This window comes from Mesocricetus auratus, unplaced genomic scaffold (genome assembly GCF_017639785.1).
Source record: "Mesocricetus auratus isolate SY011 unplaced genomic scaffold, BCM_Maur_2.0 Super-Scaffold_100028, whole genome shotgun sequence".
In the NCBI taxonomy this organism is placed as follows: Eukaryota; Metazoa; Chordata; class Mammalia; order Rodentia; family Cricetidae; genus Mesocricetus; species Mesocricetus auratus.
This window is the reverse complement of record NW_024429209.1, coordinates 10,250,769-10,264,541: the sequence shown is the minus strand read 5'-3', so window position 1 is coordinate 10,264,541 and position 13,773 is coordinate 10,250,769. Positions and strand designations below refer to the sequence as shown.

General features: G+C 44.6%; 1 long non-coding RNA gene across 1 annotated transcript; it reads left to right on the top strand.

Moving 5' to 3' along the window:
• The first annotated feature begins 6,717 nt into the window (after window positions 1-6,717).
• Window positions 6,718-13,042, top strand: LOC121134429. Its single transcript, XR_005871508.1, has 3 exons — window positions 6,718-6,997; window positions 12,067-12,184; window positions 12,672-13,042. It is a non-coding gene; the product is annotated as an uncharacterized LOC121134429 (long non-coding RNA).
• The last annotated feature ends 731 nt before the right edge of the window (window positions 13,043-13,773 follow it).

The window sequence follows — 13,773 nt, the reverse complement described above, 5'->3', positions numbered from 1 at the left end:
AGAGATATAGACTCAGGCGTATAGTTCCTTGAGACAATCAGAGCTCCCCAGAAGCTGTCCTTACTGGTTGTCAGCACCCTAATTCATTTATGGAACTCCTTATTCTCCCAATGTACTGTTCCAGTATTTATAAACAGTTTGAGATTGTTGCTGAGGCTTTCTATTGTTGTGATGAAACACCATGACCAAAGCAACTTGGAAGGAAAGGGTTTATTTGGCATACACTTTCAAATCACTGTTCATCACCAAAGGAAGTCAGAACAGGAACTCAAACAGGGCAGGGACCTAGAGGCAGGAACTGATGCAGAAGCCATGGAGGGTGCTGCTTACAGGCTGGCTCAACCTGCTTTCTGATAGCACCCAGGACCATTAGCCTGGGGATGGTACCATCCAGGATGGGCTAGACCCTCCCATCAATCACTAATTAAGAAAATGCCCCATAGGCTTGCCTACAGTCAGGTTTAATGGATGCATTTTCCCAATTGGGACTTCCTTCTCCCAGGTGACTTAGCTTGTGTCAAATTGACATAAAACTATCTAGTACAGTTGCTGATTTTTTTCTTTTTCGTGTGTGTGTGTGTGTGTGTGTGTGTGTGTGTGTGTGTGTAGGCCTGAGTTTGATATTGGGAATCATCCTCCATCATTTTCCACCTTTTTCATTGAGGCAACTGGTCTGGGAAAACACCCATGTTGGTGAGTTCTGGGTTTGATAGAAAAACCTTGTTTCCTGGAAGCTCCTGCATTCCAAGGCAGGAGTTAGAGGTGGGAGGGCATGTCCCACCTGGAATGTAGGTGTTGTTAGGGCTGCAGAACCCAGACTTCACATTCATGTGGCAAGTGCGGTAAGCACCAAGCCACCTCCCCAGCACCACTGGTGCCTGTTTGTCTCATATATCCTGGGTTGGTCTCCATCTTAAAGGTGAACTTGAATTTCCGATCCTCCTGTCTCCAGATCCTGAGTGTTGAGACTACAGGGTTGTGCCCCAATACTTGTTTATAGGGCCCTGGGGATCAAACCTAAGACATTATGAATGCTAGGCAAGGGCCCTATCAACTATAGCCCCAGTCCAGTTGCTAACTTAAAAAATATCAGATTTCTGTGTGCAGAAATTGCATCTCTGCCTTGTCTGGAAATTCTGTTCATATTTCTGTATGGCAGCTGGGACCATAGAGTGGAGTAGCTATTTACTTTCGATTGGGTATGTATGCACAGATTTCCCAGGGAGTAAGGGTCCTCTCCCAGTCTGTGGGTTGTTTTCATTGACTTCATCTGTTGTAGAGACATTTGTTCTTAAGACTCAGACTGCATTCGATGGCCTGAAACAAATACAGCAACTTTTAACTTGAACAAGATGGGGTGTGTTGTGTAATGTAAAAAAATAATAATAGGTTTTAATCAAAACCACTGAACTAGAATACTGGAGGGGTTTCTTAATACCACAAGTATCCCATGGGGGATTTGTCTTTGGTAGACCAAAGACCAGTCACTAATGCAGAGTCTGTGCAGATTGCACCAGCTTGACTGTGGCAGCACTGTCTTATGCCCCCATCTAGAGAGTGGCCTAATGGGTTAGAGGTTTATAATGATTACACCACAGGTTACATCATCAGTACATGGAATGAACAGAAATGTTCTTTGTTGGGCCTTCCTGGTGCCTGCTAACGGGTTGCATGGATTAAGCCCTTTCGTCATCTCTTCATTCTAGGCCAGGGGTCAGCAAGGCACAACTGTCAACTGTCAGATTCAAAGGTGAAATATGATGTGTATCCCAGTTTGCTTCTTTCTTGCTGAGATAAAACACCATGACCAACACAACCTAGGAGGAAAAGGTTTATCAGGCGTACACTTCCACATTGTAGTCCATTGTGGTGATATATTGTTTATGATTTAATAAAGCTTGCCAGGGGATCAGAATGCAAAGGTAGCCACACTACTTAGCCATAGAAGCTGGGCAGTGGTGGGACACACCTTTAATTCCAGAACTCAGGAGACAGAGGCAGATGGATCTCTGTGAGTTCAAGGCTACCCAGGGCTACATGAAAGGGAATCAGTCTAAAAGAGAAACAGAACTCATGCCTTTAATCCTAGTGCTAGAGAGGTATATAAGATAGGAACAGGCATTCAGTCTTAGGCAATTAGTCTAATTAGGATCCCTCCCCCAGCTGAGGTAGAGGTAAGAGCTAGTAGCTGGCTGTTTTGCTTTTCTAATCTTCAGTTTGAATTCCAATATCTGTCTCTGGGTTTTTATTATTTGTGCTATAGTCTATCATTGAAGGAAGCCAAGGCAGGAGCCTTGAGGGAGGAACTGAAGTAGACATCATGGATGACTACAGCTTACTAGCTTCCTTCCCATAGCTTGTTCAACTGCCCACAGTAGGCTGGGCCCTTCCACATCAATCATTAATCAGGAAAATGTCCTCACAGACAAGCCCACATAGCTAATCTGACGCAGGTGATCCCTCAATTGAGGTTCTGTCTTTCTAGGTGTCTCTAGTGTGTGTCTAAGCAGCACAGTGTGGTACAGGACTAACCAAATGAGCCAGTGATTATGGGGACTTGGGAGAAGGACACATAACTATCTTGTGAAGAGAGAATGGAAAGTACATAATTCTAGGATCTCCCTATTCTAATGTGCATCCCCCTTGATGATAACATGTTACATTTCTGTGATACATCTGTGACATTTGGTGAGACAGTGTTGATTTACCTTTAACTGGTATTGATACATTACCTTTAACTGATAACATGTTATATTTCTGTGATACATCTGTGACATTTGGTGAGGCAGTATTGATACATTACCTTTAACTGGTGTTGATACATTACCTTTAACAACACCTAGAGTTTCACATCCAGTTGCTTCTATGTATTTTTAAAGTCTCATAGATCCTGAAAAGCAGGGCAGGTAATGTATACACCACTATCTTCCAAAAAATTTACTACCCTAAGAGTTCCCTGTGTTTCAGTCATTCATCACTACTCCCATACCCCCAACTTTTGGCAACTTCTGACATTTTATACTCTTTATAGTTTTGCCTTTTCTAGAGAGAGTTGGATCATGTAGTAGGTTGCATTTTCTGATTGATATCGTCCATGAAATGATATGGTTTAAAGTTTCTTTGTGTCTTTTTGTGGCTTGATAGCTCATTTCTTTTTATCATTGAATAACATTCCATTGTATGAGTATACCACAGATTGTTTATCAGTTAACCTATTCTTTTTTTAAAGACAGGATTTCTCACCCTATAGCCCAGGTTGGCTTTGAACTCACAGCTGTTCCCCTGCCTCAGTCTTCCAAATGATAGGATTACTGGTGTGAAACATCACATCTAGCTCCCATAACTCATTTCTTAAAAATTGACTTGTGTCACTGTGCGGTGGCGGCACATGCCTTTAGTCCAGCACTCGGGAGGCAGAGGTAGGCAGATTTCTGTTAGTTTTAGGCCATCCTGGTCTACAGAGTGAGTTCCAGGACAGGCTCCATAGCTACTGAGAAACCCTGTCTTGAAAAAACCAAAAAAGAAAAAAAATGACTTGTGTCTTCCATAAAGATATATTGAAATCGAAATTTTAGGTACTACAAATATTACCTTATTTGAGAATTATATGCCTTTAGTTGGGCGTTGGTGGCACACGCCTTTACTCCCAATAGGATAGGTATCTGTAAAAGGAATCTATCATGTGGATACAGAAGCACACAGACGACACTATGTGACAACAGAGGCAAGGAGCAGAGTTATGTAGCTACAAGCCAAAGAACACCAAGGAGTGCCGGCAGCAGTAGAAACAGAGGCCTGGGAGGAGTCTGCCCAGAATCTGAGAGAGAATACACCCCACAGATTTCAGACTTCTAGACGAAAATCACTGAATTGTGAGATAATAGATGTCTGTGTATCAAAACCACTTAGTTGAAAACACTTTGTTGTAGAGCCCTGGGAAACAATAGAAGCATTGAGGGAGCTCTTGATCTAGCCTTTGGCAATTATGACTAACACCACTGTGGATATGTAGCTGGACAAATTATGGTACATGGGAATGAGATGAAGTAAGTTAATTTTATTGAATAGAAAATCACTTACATGAGAAACCGATATCCCAGGGTCAGTACTTCGAGCATGCAGTATCAACTGTCTCCAAGACCCAACTGGAACCCCAAGAGAGCCAGACCTGCCTCTTCCCAGGTCTGTAACCCACCCCATGTACTCACCTGTGGCCATGTCCAAATGGGCGTGGTCAGAGCCACAGGTGTCTAGTAAGAGCTCTCACTACAATTTCCCTTTTAGTTTAAAGAAAAGATTCAGACTTTATACAAAACTATATACAAAGATGGCAAAATTCAAGTCTGCGCTAGGAGAAGGAAAAGGAAGAACACACTCCCTCAAGATCCAAAGCCAGTAGACAACAAGAGCAAACGGGAAGAACTACAGACGCTTATGTGCGAGTTTTATGTGGGCATCAGTTTTCAACTCATCTAAGGAAATATGTAGGAGCAAGACTGTTAGACTGTACATTACTATACATTAAAACTGTGTCTAGCCCAGCAGTGGTGGCATGCATCTTTAATCCCAGCACAGAGGCAGATAGATCTCTGTGAGTTCCAGGCTAGCCTGGTCTACAGAGCTAGTTTCAGGACAGCCAGAGATACACAGATAAACCCTATCTTGAAAAACCAAAAGAACAAAACAACAAAAACTCTGTCTAATGTGTGTGTGCACAGTTAAATGTACATGTGTATGTGTATACATTCAGGTTACAGGTGGACATTGGGTGTCTTCCTTTTTAAAATTATATATGTATAATGTGTATAGGGGTTTGATCTGCACATGTGGGTGCTAGGAATTAAACCAGGGTCCACTGGAAGGGCAGCCTGTGCTCTTAACCCCTGAGTCATCTCTCCAGCCTTGCATATCTTCTTCAATCACCTTTCACCTTGTATTTTGAGACATAGTCTCTCATTGAACCGCCACTCACTGATTCTTCTCTGCTGTCTGACCAGTGGATTCCAGGGATCCTCCCATTTCTACCTCCACAGTCCTGGGATTGACAATGTATACTATGCCTGGGTTATTGCATAGGTGCTAGGGATCCGAACCCTAGCCCCCAAACCATCTTTCAAGGTAACCGTATATTACAGCAGCAGTAAAGAGTGCTTCTCCCTGAGCATGCCTATATCTGGTATGTAAGACTTCAGTTTCTGTTGTGTTGTTTTCTAGATTTGCCATTGGTATTAGTGTGCATTGGTGTCTCATTATTGTCTTAATTTACAGTCCCCTAGTGTATATTTATTGCAGTGTCTATTTCCTTTTCTCCCCTTAAAAAAGAATTGACTTATTCTCTCTCTCTCTCTCTCTCTCTCTCTCTCTCTCTCTCTCTCTCTCTCTCTCTCTCTCTCACACACACACACACACACACACACACTGTGCAGTACTAGGTATAAAACTCAGGGCCTCACACATACTAGGCAATTGCGCTACCATTGAGTTATAACCCCAGTTCATGCTCTGTTTCTTCAGGTTTTATCGTCTTGCTCTAAGCATGCCTTATAATTTTTTCAGTAGGCAGACATGATGTATTGTGTAATAGACACTGAGGTAAAAAGGCCTGTGGTGAATTTATATCTTTCTGCCTGGAGTTAGGCTGTGTTTACTGCTTACTGTAACTGTGTCAAAGGCTTCAGTTTCCTCTTTAATTTGGCTCCCTTGTCAAAGTTTCCCTGGAAACTCTTTTGAGTGACAGCTTGTCTCTCACAGCTTTCTCAGTTGTAATTCCCTGTGTTTACATTGGAGACATACTGATACTATTTCCTATAGGGGAAACTTTCGGTAATCTTATAATAAGTCTCTTTCAGGTGGGGGCCTGTATTTCAGTAGGCCAGAGTCCCTAGACTGTAACTTCCAGATACGTTTTAGCCTTTCCTCCTTCTCTTTGGTGGGACAGGAAACTAAAGGCTGGAGATGTCTAACTAGCTTTCCGCTGGGTAGATGAGGTTCTGATAAACGTATTTTCCTTTGAAAGGGGGCCTCTGCCACAGCGAACACAGTGATATGGAAAGGAAGAAAAAATTCCCCTCTTCTCTTGTCTAGATCTTTACGGTGTAGTGGCTGAGCTCAATGTGGAGTGCTCTGGGAATGGGAAGTCCTCGCTCAGCCTCTAGAGACTCCCAACCATTGTATAAACACACTACTGTGTCCAGCTAAGGCTGCCCCGTGGCCGAGGCTGTCCCGTGGCCGAGGCTGTCTCGTGGCGGATGCTGCCCCCTGGCCGAGGCTGCCCCCTGGCCGAGGCTGCCCCCTGGCCGAGGCTGCCCCCTGGCCGAGGCTGCCCCCTGGCCGAGGCTGCCCCCTGGCCGAGGCTGCCCCCTGGCCGAGGCAGCCCTGTTGAGAGTGATTAGAGAGTCGTTTCTGTGACTCTCTAGTCACTCTCATTTTCAGCAGTAATTTCCCTCTTGATTCCAGTTCTCCACGGGCTCCGAGAAGAGCTGCCGTCTTCAATTTGTTCCTGCTTCTCTTGTGAAGATGGAGCCATGCCTTTTGAGATTTGGCATACAATTTGAGCAGAAAGTGGGAGTCATTCTATTGAATTTTTCATTGATCTAGAGGAGAATTTAAAAAAAAAGCTCAACCTCTTGTCTGAAGCTAAATGTTAGATTCTGTACATGTTAATTAGATGCCCAGCCCATCACTGGCCCGGAAGTTCCTTGAGAGCAGAAATGGTTCCCACATCCGAGCCTATGCTGGGTACAGAGGATGCTGCGTCCGCTCCAAATGAATGAAATCGGGGACAGGCGCTCCTGTCCTGCTGTGAATCCCATAGCTGTAAAGTTCAGACCTGGAGACTCTACGTGTGGAATATGACCTGGAGATGACATCATAAGGATTTGGAAGACTGCAGAAAGTGAGACAACCTCAGGGGAGGTTTCAGCCAAAGAATCGTAGTTTTGCCTCTTGTCTTCCATTCCTGAGGTGGCATCCAACAACAGGCTCCAAGCCTCTAATGGTAGGTTGGCTGGTGACTCGAAAACATTGTCTTTATCTGTGAACTACGGCCAGGAAACAATGTCACTCTATAGCAGTATTATTACTTTACTGTTGGCTGTAGATTCTAAGGGATGTGTAGTTTCCTTTTTTTTTAAAACAGTATTATTTATAAAACAGTGTTTTTTATTTTAATTAGCTAGCTAACTAATTAATTTTGAGACAGAGTTTCTCTGTGTATCCTTGACTGCTCTGGAACTCGAGCTTGTAGACAAGGCTGACTTCAAACTCAGGTCCACCTGCCTCTGCCTCCCAAGTGCTGGGATTAAAGGTGTGCATTACCATACCTGACTTATTTTAGCTTTTAAAAAGATTTATTCGCCGGGCGGTGGTGGCGCATGCCTTTAATTCCAGCACTCTGGAGGCAGAGGCAGGCGGATTGCTGTGAGTTCGAGGCCAGGCTGGACCAACAGCCTCCAAAACAATACAGAGAAACCCCGTCTCGAAAAACCAAAAAAAAAAAAAAGATTTATTCATTTTTACTTTATGTGTATGAGGGTTTGCTTGCATGTATGTCTGTGCACCATGTGTGCCTGGTGCCTTTGGAAGTTGGAGAGTTATAGACGGTTTTAAGATGCCATGTGGGTGTTAGGAATCAAACCCTGGCCTTCTGAGTGCTCTTAAATGCTGAGCCATCTCTCTGGCTTCCTGCTTTTTTTATTTTTCAAATATATACATATATTTGTGGTTGTTAGGGCCTATGCTGATTAGTTTTCTGTTAATTTGACACAAGCTAGAGTCATTGGGAAGGGGGAACTGTGAGGGTCAAAGCTACATTTTAAGTCTAAGAGAGCCATGAAACAAACAAAAAAATGCATGTGATCTGCAAGGCCCTTGCCTAAGGACAGATGTTCCTGAAATGCTGGAGGCTGTTGTTTATGGGAGACAACAAGTCACATGTTTTCACTTCCCTAAACAAGCATGTGTGTGTGACCCCTCCTCCTTCACTGGATATGCTTGGTCACCTGTGGGCGGGAGGTTCCTAGGCAGGATGTATGCTTGCCCCTGTTTGGACCTAAAGAGGGAACACTTAAACCTCTGCAAACCATGGCTTTTGGAAACCAGGAGATGAACCTGGCCAGAGGCCATCAGCAAGCCAGAGCTTGCTGCAAATTGTGGTAATGGTCTTTTTCTCACCCGTGGGATTAACAGAACCTCAGCTGAGAAAATGATCCCACCAGATTGGCTTACCTGTGGGTAAGCCTTTGGAACATTTTCTTGATTGATGTGGGAGGGCCAGCTCACTGTGAGTGGTGCCATCCTTGGTTGGTAGACCTGGGTTCTATAAGAAAGCCATTGGTGCCCGAGTGGTGGTGGCGCATGCCTTTAATCCCAGCGCTCGGGAGGCAGAGGCAGGTGGATCTCTGTGAGTTCGAGACCAGCCTGGTCTACAAGAGCTAGTTCCAGGACAGCCTCCAAAGTCACAGAGAAACCCTTCCTTGAATCCCCACCCCAAAGAAAGCCATTGAGAGTAAGCCAGTAAGCAGTACCCACCATGGCCTCTGCATCAACTCCTGCCTTCAGGTTCCTGCCCTGCTTGAGTTCCTGTGCTGACTTCCTTTGGTGATGAACAGCGATGTGGAAGTGTAAGCTGAATAAACTCTTTCCTCCCCAACTTACATTTTGATATGGTGTTTTGTTGCAGCAATAGAAACCCTAACTAAGATACAAGGCAAGGTCTCTAGTTCAGGCTGGCTTGAAATTTATTATGTAGCCAAGAATGACTCTGCTTCTGATCCTCCTGCCTCTACCTCCTCATACTGGGAGGAATCTAACCCGAGGTTTGTGCTGTCACCTGAGCTACATCCCTAGCCCCCAAAGAAAAATTATATATATATATATAATATACATATATTTATACTCATATATTTGTGGTCTGATTTATGATGTATGTTTTTAAAAGTCTCTGAGCAGTTACCTTCTGCTACTTATTCCAAAATATGCATTTTGTCTGCAAGATCATGACTCACAAGCTTTTAGAAATTTCTATTGAGTGGTTTGTTAACTAAAATGCTCAGTTCTTTCCCATATATCCCACATAACATTCCTTCAATTCTCCCAGTTTAAAAAAAATAAAAACAAAAGACTTGAAACAAATCTCCCAGGTAAATACCTATTTTGCCTCCTCCATATATTTCCTTTCACAATAATTATGTCATAATTTTAGCCAAGTCCATATTCAGTGTTTAGGTGTGTGTGTGTGTATGACTAAAAACAAGCAAACAAAATCATGCCTAGCTGTATTTCCTTGGTAGTTTTCTCATTATTGTGCAAATTTCTGTTGTCCTAAAGAGAAGCAAAGCTTTTGTTTCTTTGCTCAATTTTCCATATGCTCATTGAAAGGAAAAAAATATCATCTCAGGACTCCCAAGACCAAATTCTCAGCACAAAGATTTATTTATCCTAGAAGGACAGAGGACAGGAATAAGGGACAAAAACAGGAGCTAGAGGGAGAGGGAGAAGGGGGAGGGAATAAAGGAGAGGGGAGGAGGGGCAAGGGAGAGGTTAAGGGGCATTTGTCCCAGAGGGACAAAGGACTGTCTCTGGATATAGGGTAGCCGGATGTGGCACATAGGGAAATGGAGACTTATAAAGGTTCAAGAGGAAACCCTGTGTTACGATGAGGTGTTTGACTGTTGTGTTTTGTTTTGTTTTGGCACAGGGTTTCTCTGTAGCTTTGGAGCCTGTCCTGGAGCTTGCTTTGTAGACCAGGATGGCCTTGAACTCACAGAGATCCACCTGCCTCTGCCTCCTGAGTGCTTGGATTAAAGGCATGTGCTACCATTTTAATTGGGCATGTTAATTAGGTGAGCCAAATTAGGCTTTTGATTGCTAGGCTTCAATACTTCAGTAGCTGGACTTTGGTAATCAGCTTCAGGAGGAGGAGGGAATAAGGGAGTATATCTTGGTGGCTAGCTTTAGGACTGGAATCTGATGGGTTTTGGCAAGGTAGAGGGAATGGGGGAGAAGGACAAGGCCTGCCAGAGCCATACCAATCACACTCAAGCTGACCAGAGTCCCTTCACTCATCACTAGTCACCCCTTACTGTATCAATTTCCTGTGATGGTTACAGTTAGTTTTCAACTTGACAAACTCTAGAATAGCCTGGGAGATGAGCCTCTGGGCATGCCTGTGGGTTTATCTCCATTAATTTAGTTAAGGTGTGAAGAAAGTTAAGGCCCACTGTAGACCATTCCCTGGCTGAAGTGCTGAACTGTACACTCGGAGATGGGAACTGAGCATAGGCCGGTTCTCCGCTTCCTGACTGTGGGTACCAGTAGCTTCAAGTTCCAGGTCGCTTCCCTACCGACACACTGTATCTTTCTTCCTCCAGTTGCCTTTGTCAGAGTATCTTATCACAGAACCAGGAAAGGAAACTAAGACATTTCTTACAGCTGCACCAACAGTTTCTTACAAAATTTGTTCCTTGAAACAGCACCTATTTCTCCATCTCTCTCCCTATCTTTTCTGGCAGTGCTAGGAACTGAATACAAGGTCTTATGAATGTTAGACAAGTGCTGTGCCACTCACTGACAGACACCCTTAGTCCCAAAAACCCATTCGTTTCTTATCTCATGGTTCAGTAGATAGGAAAGCGTCTGGTGTGAGTCAGTTGGATCCCTCCCCTTGCTTTGAGACTCTACAGTGAAAGCGTGTCAGCTGAGGGACAATCCTTACTGATTTAGGTCTTATATTTGAATCCATTTCTAGGCTCAGGAAGTTGTGGCTTGAGTTCTAATTCCTCCAGCCACTTCCCTCTTGGCTGTGTTCCAGGCTCTTTGCTCCTGGGAGCTGCCTGCATTCCTTTGTATCCGCCCCTCCCTACACCTCACCCCAATGAGGGTGAGCCTGGAATCTTTGCCCTTTCCACTTTATGCCATCTCTCTGCCTTCCTCTTTTGCCATCTCCTCAATTCAGTCATGGTGCGTTCGAGTATTAGACTCAGGCAAGGTGAAAGTTGAGGACCAACACCCAAGGCTGTCCTCTGACCTCCACGTGGGCTGCTACACACACACACACACACACACACACACACACACACACACACACACACACACACACACACACTCAGTATTAGAAGCAGAAAGGGCTTGAACACAGGGAATTAGGTCTTGCAAACTCCGGAAAGAGCTGCAATCTAGGGGAACTCGTTTCCGAGTCACCACAGCTGTGTCTGAGAGGCCCAAGTTGTCATTGCCGCTTCTGAGGCTGTCACCATATGTGTTAGGCAGTTATGGCAATGTTCTCATTTTGCTATGCAGAAAAGCTAAAATTTCAAAGTAGCCTATGACACGATAATTTACAAGTGGTCTTTTATGTCTCTCCTCTCTGGTTCAGAGAAACCCACAAGAGGAATCCAAAACAGTTTTATAGTTCTTACCAATGTTACTAGGCAAGAGGATGTGGTGCTGCAGAGACCAGCATTCTCCTAGATTGCCTGAAATGACTTGTCATGAGAATGTCTACTGGAAAAGTAGACATTACATTGTAAAAATGAATAAATAAAGTTAGAAGATCCTGGGGGCTGAAGAGATGGGCTCAGTAGTTAAAAGCACCAACTGTTCCTCCAGAGGACCTGAGTTTGATTCCTAGCACCTGTGTTGGGTGGCTCGTAACTGCCTGTTACCTCCAGCTCCTGGGGATCTAGCGCCCTCTTCTGGTCTTCGTGTGCACCTACACACAAAAAGCATTCTAAGACAATCATGTTTCAATTTCATGATAGCTAGACCAGAAGAAATACATTTTCCAGGGTGTCTAGGCGTGTAGATTTCTACCCGAAGAGAGACTGACAAGGCACTGGCATGCTCCGGCTCTTCCTCCTGCTCTAGGAGCTTCACAGAGCTCTCTGCCTCTAGTCTCCCTTTTCAGAGCACCAGATGGGCAGAAAGAACCATTAATTTATAGGGTGTTTGTGTATGTATTTTAAGAATGATATTTTTTAGCATTTCATTTTAAGTAAGAAAACACCTGCCATATTCCTTTTAAGTGATTTATTTTTATTATATGGTGATGCATGAATATATTTTCAGTGTAAGAAAATGAAAATAAATATATAAGTTTCCTGTGCTCGTCAGCCTCCGATGTGCTCTCCCTGCTCCGGAAGTAACTTCAGATCAAGTATATAGCAGCACCAAGTAAGCGTTGTAGGTGAGGCTGTGCAGCAGTAACAAACATCCCCTAAACCTCAGGGTCTCATAGTCACACGGGTTTATATCTCTCTGTGTCAGGGGAGGGTGTACATGCGTGAAGGGGCCGGAGACTGGATTTATATCTGTGTCAGGGGAGGGTGTAAATATCTCTCTGTGTCAGGGGAGGGTGTACATGCATGAAGGGGCCGGAGACTGATGTCGGCGTCTTCCTTGATTACTTTCCACTTTATTCGCTGAGGCAGGGTCTCTCACTTCGAGCCAGAGCTAGTTGGCTACCCTAGCTAGCTAACCATTCCCAGGGATTCCCCTGACACCTCCTCCAAAGGGCAGGAGTACCAGGCAGCTGCCGTTCCCAGCCCAGCGTTTATGTGGATCACGCTTGTATAGGGAATGCTCTATCCACTGAGCAGTCTCCCCAGCTCATATTTACGTCGTATTCTTCACATATTTTTATGAGTTAGTTTCAGCTGTCTTTCTGGACACAGGTTGAAGAAGCAGCTGGTACTGCTGGGCTCATGGTAGGCGAAAAGGAAGAATGATGGAGCCTCTTGAAACTTCTGCTTGGAAGTCTCCTATGCCACTGTCACTCACAGTCCCGTAGCCAAAGCAAATCCGATGGCCACACCCGGCTGCCTTTGGTGGTGGTGGTGATGTGTAATCCTTCCTTGTGGAGAAGCAGAGAAAACGTTCCCATACTTCTTGTGGAACACATGAAATTTATTATGGTTCTGGTCTTTCTTCATGTAGTAGCTTGTCTTGAGTCTTTCAATGTTATACAAATAGACTCTGCCTCCTTTTTAGTCAGCTGCACAGCGTGCCGTGCAATATGAACATAGTTATTTTATTAATAAAGTTTGTCTAGCTGTTTTCTATTTGAGGGCATCTAGGTGACTTTTAATTTTTGACTCTTGTAAGCAAGGGTGTTGCCAACAGCCTTCCACTTGCCCTTTGTGCAGATATCTGCCCGTGTGTGTCTGATGTGGGTACAGAGACATGACATTGCTCGTGGACAGGCATCCATCCGCCCTGAGCCCACTCATCACACCAAATGCAGTATCCACACTGGGGGAATGTTGAAGGCCGTGTGAGAGGGGGCTGGTCAGAGTGGGCGAGTTATCATGCCTCCGAAAGCTTTGGAGGCCAGGGGAGCAGAGACTCCGGCAGAAGACAGTCACGTGGGGGAGCGCAATGTGGCCCCACAGGGAAGGCGCTATGGGAATGTCATGGGTCACCCTTTCCCTCCGTCTCCTACTGGGCTGACCTCAACCAGATGGCAGCAGAATCTGGTGATGTAGTCCATGCAAGCCTGCCTCCTGGGGCACAGAGGAACCTGAGGAAGACAAAGAGCAGACATGGAGAGGCAGACAGGAGGTGTCACCCCATGCCACCACCCCCCCAGAGAAAAAGTTCAGTTGCATGTCAATATCACAGGTGAAAAGTGGAACTTCACTAAAAAATCCAGTTTGCATTGTTCTCTCCATTATGACGTTGCATTTTCCTATTATTGTGTGATCATTGCCCTCTCACATTTTCTAGCAACTTCCTAATTTATTGGCAGTTTGCTTGCTCTGACTCCTGTGCATACAC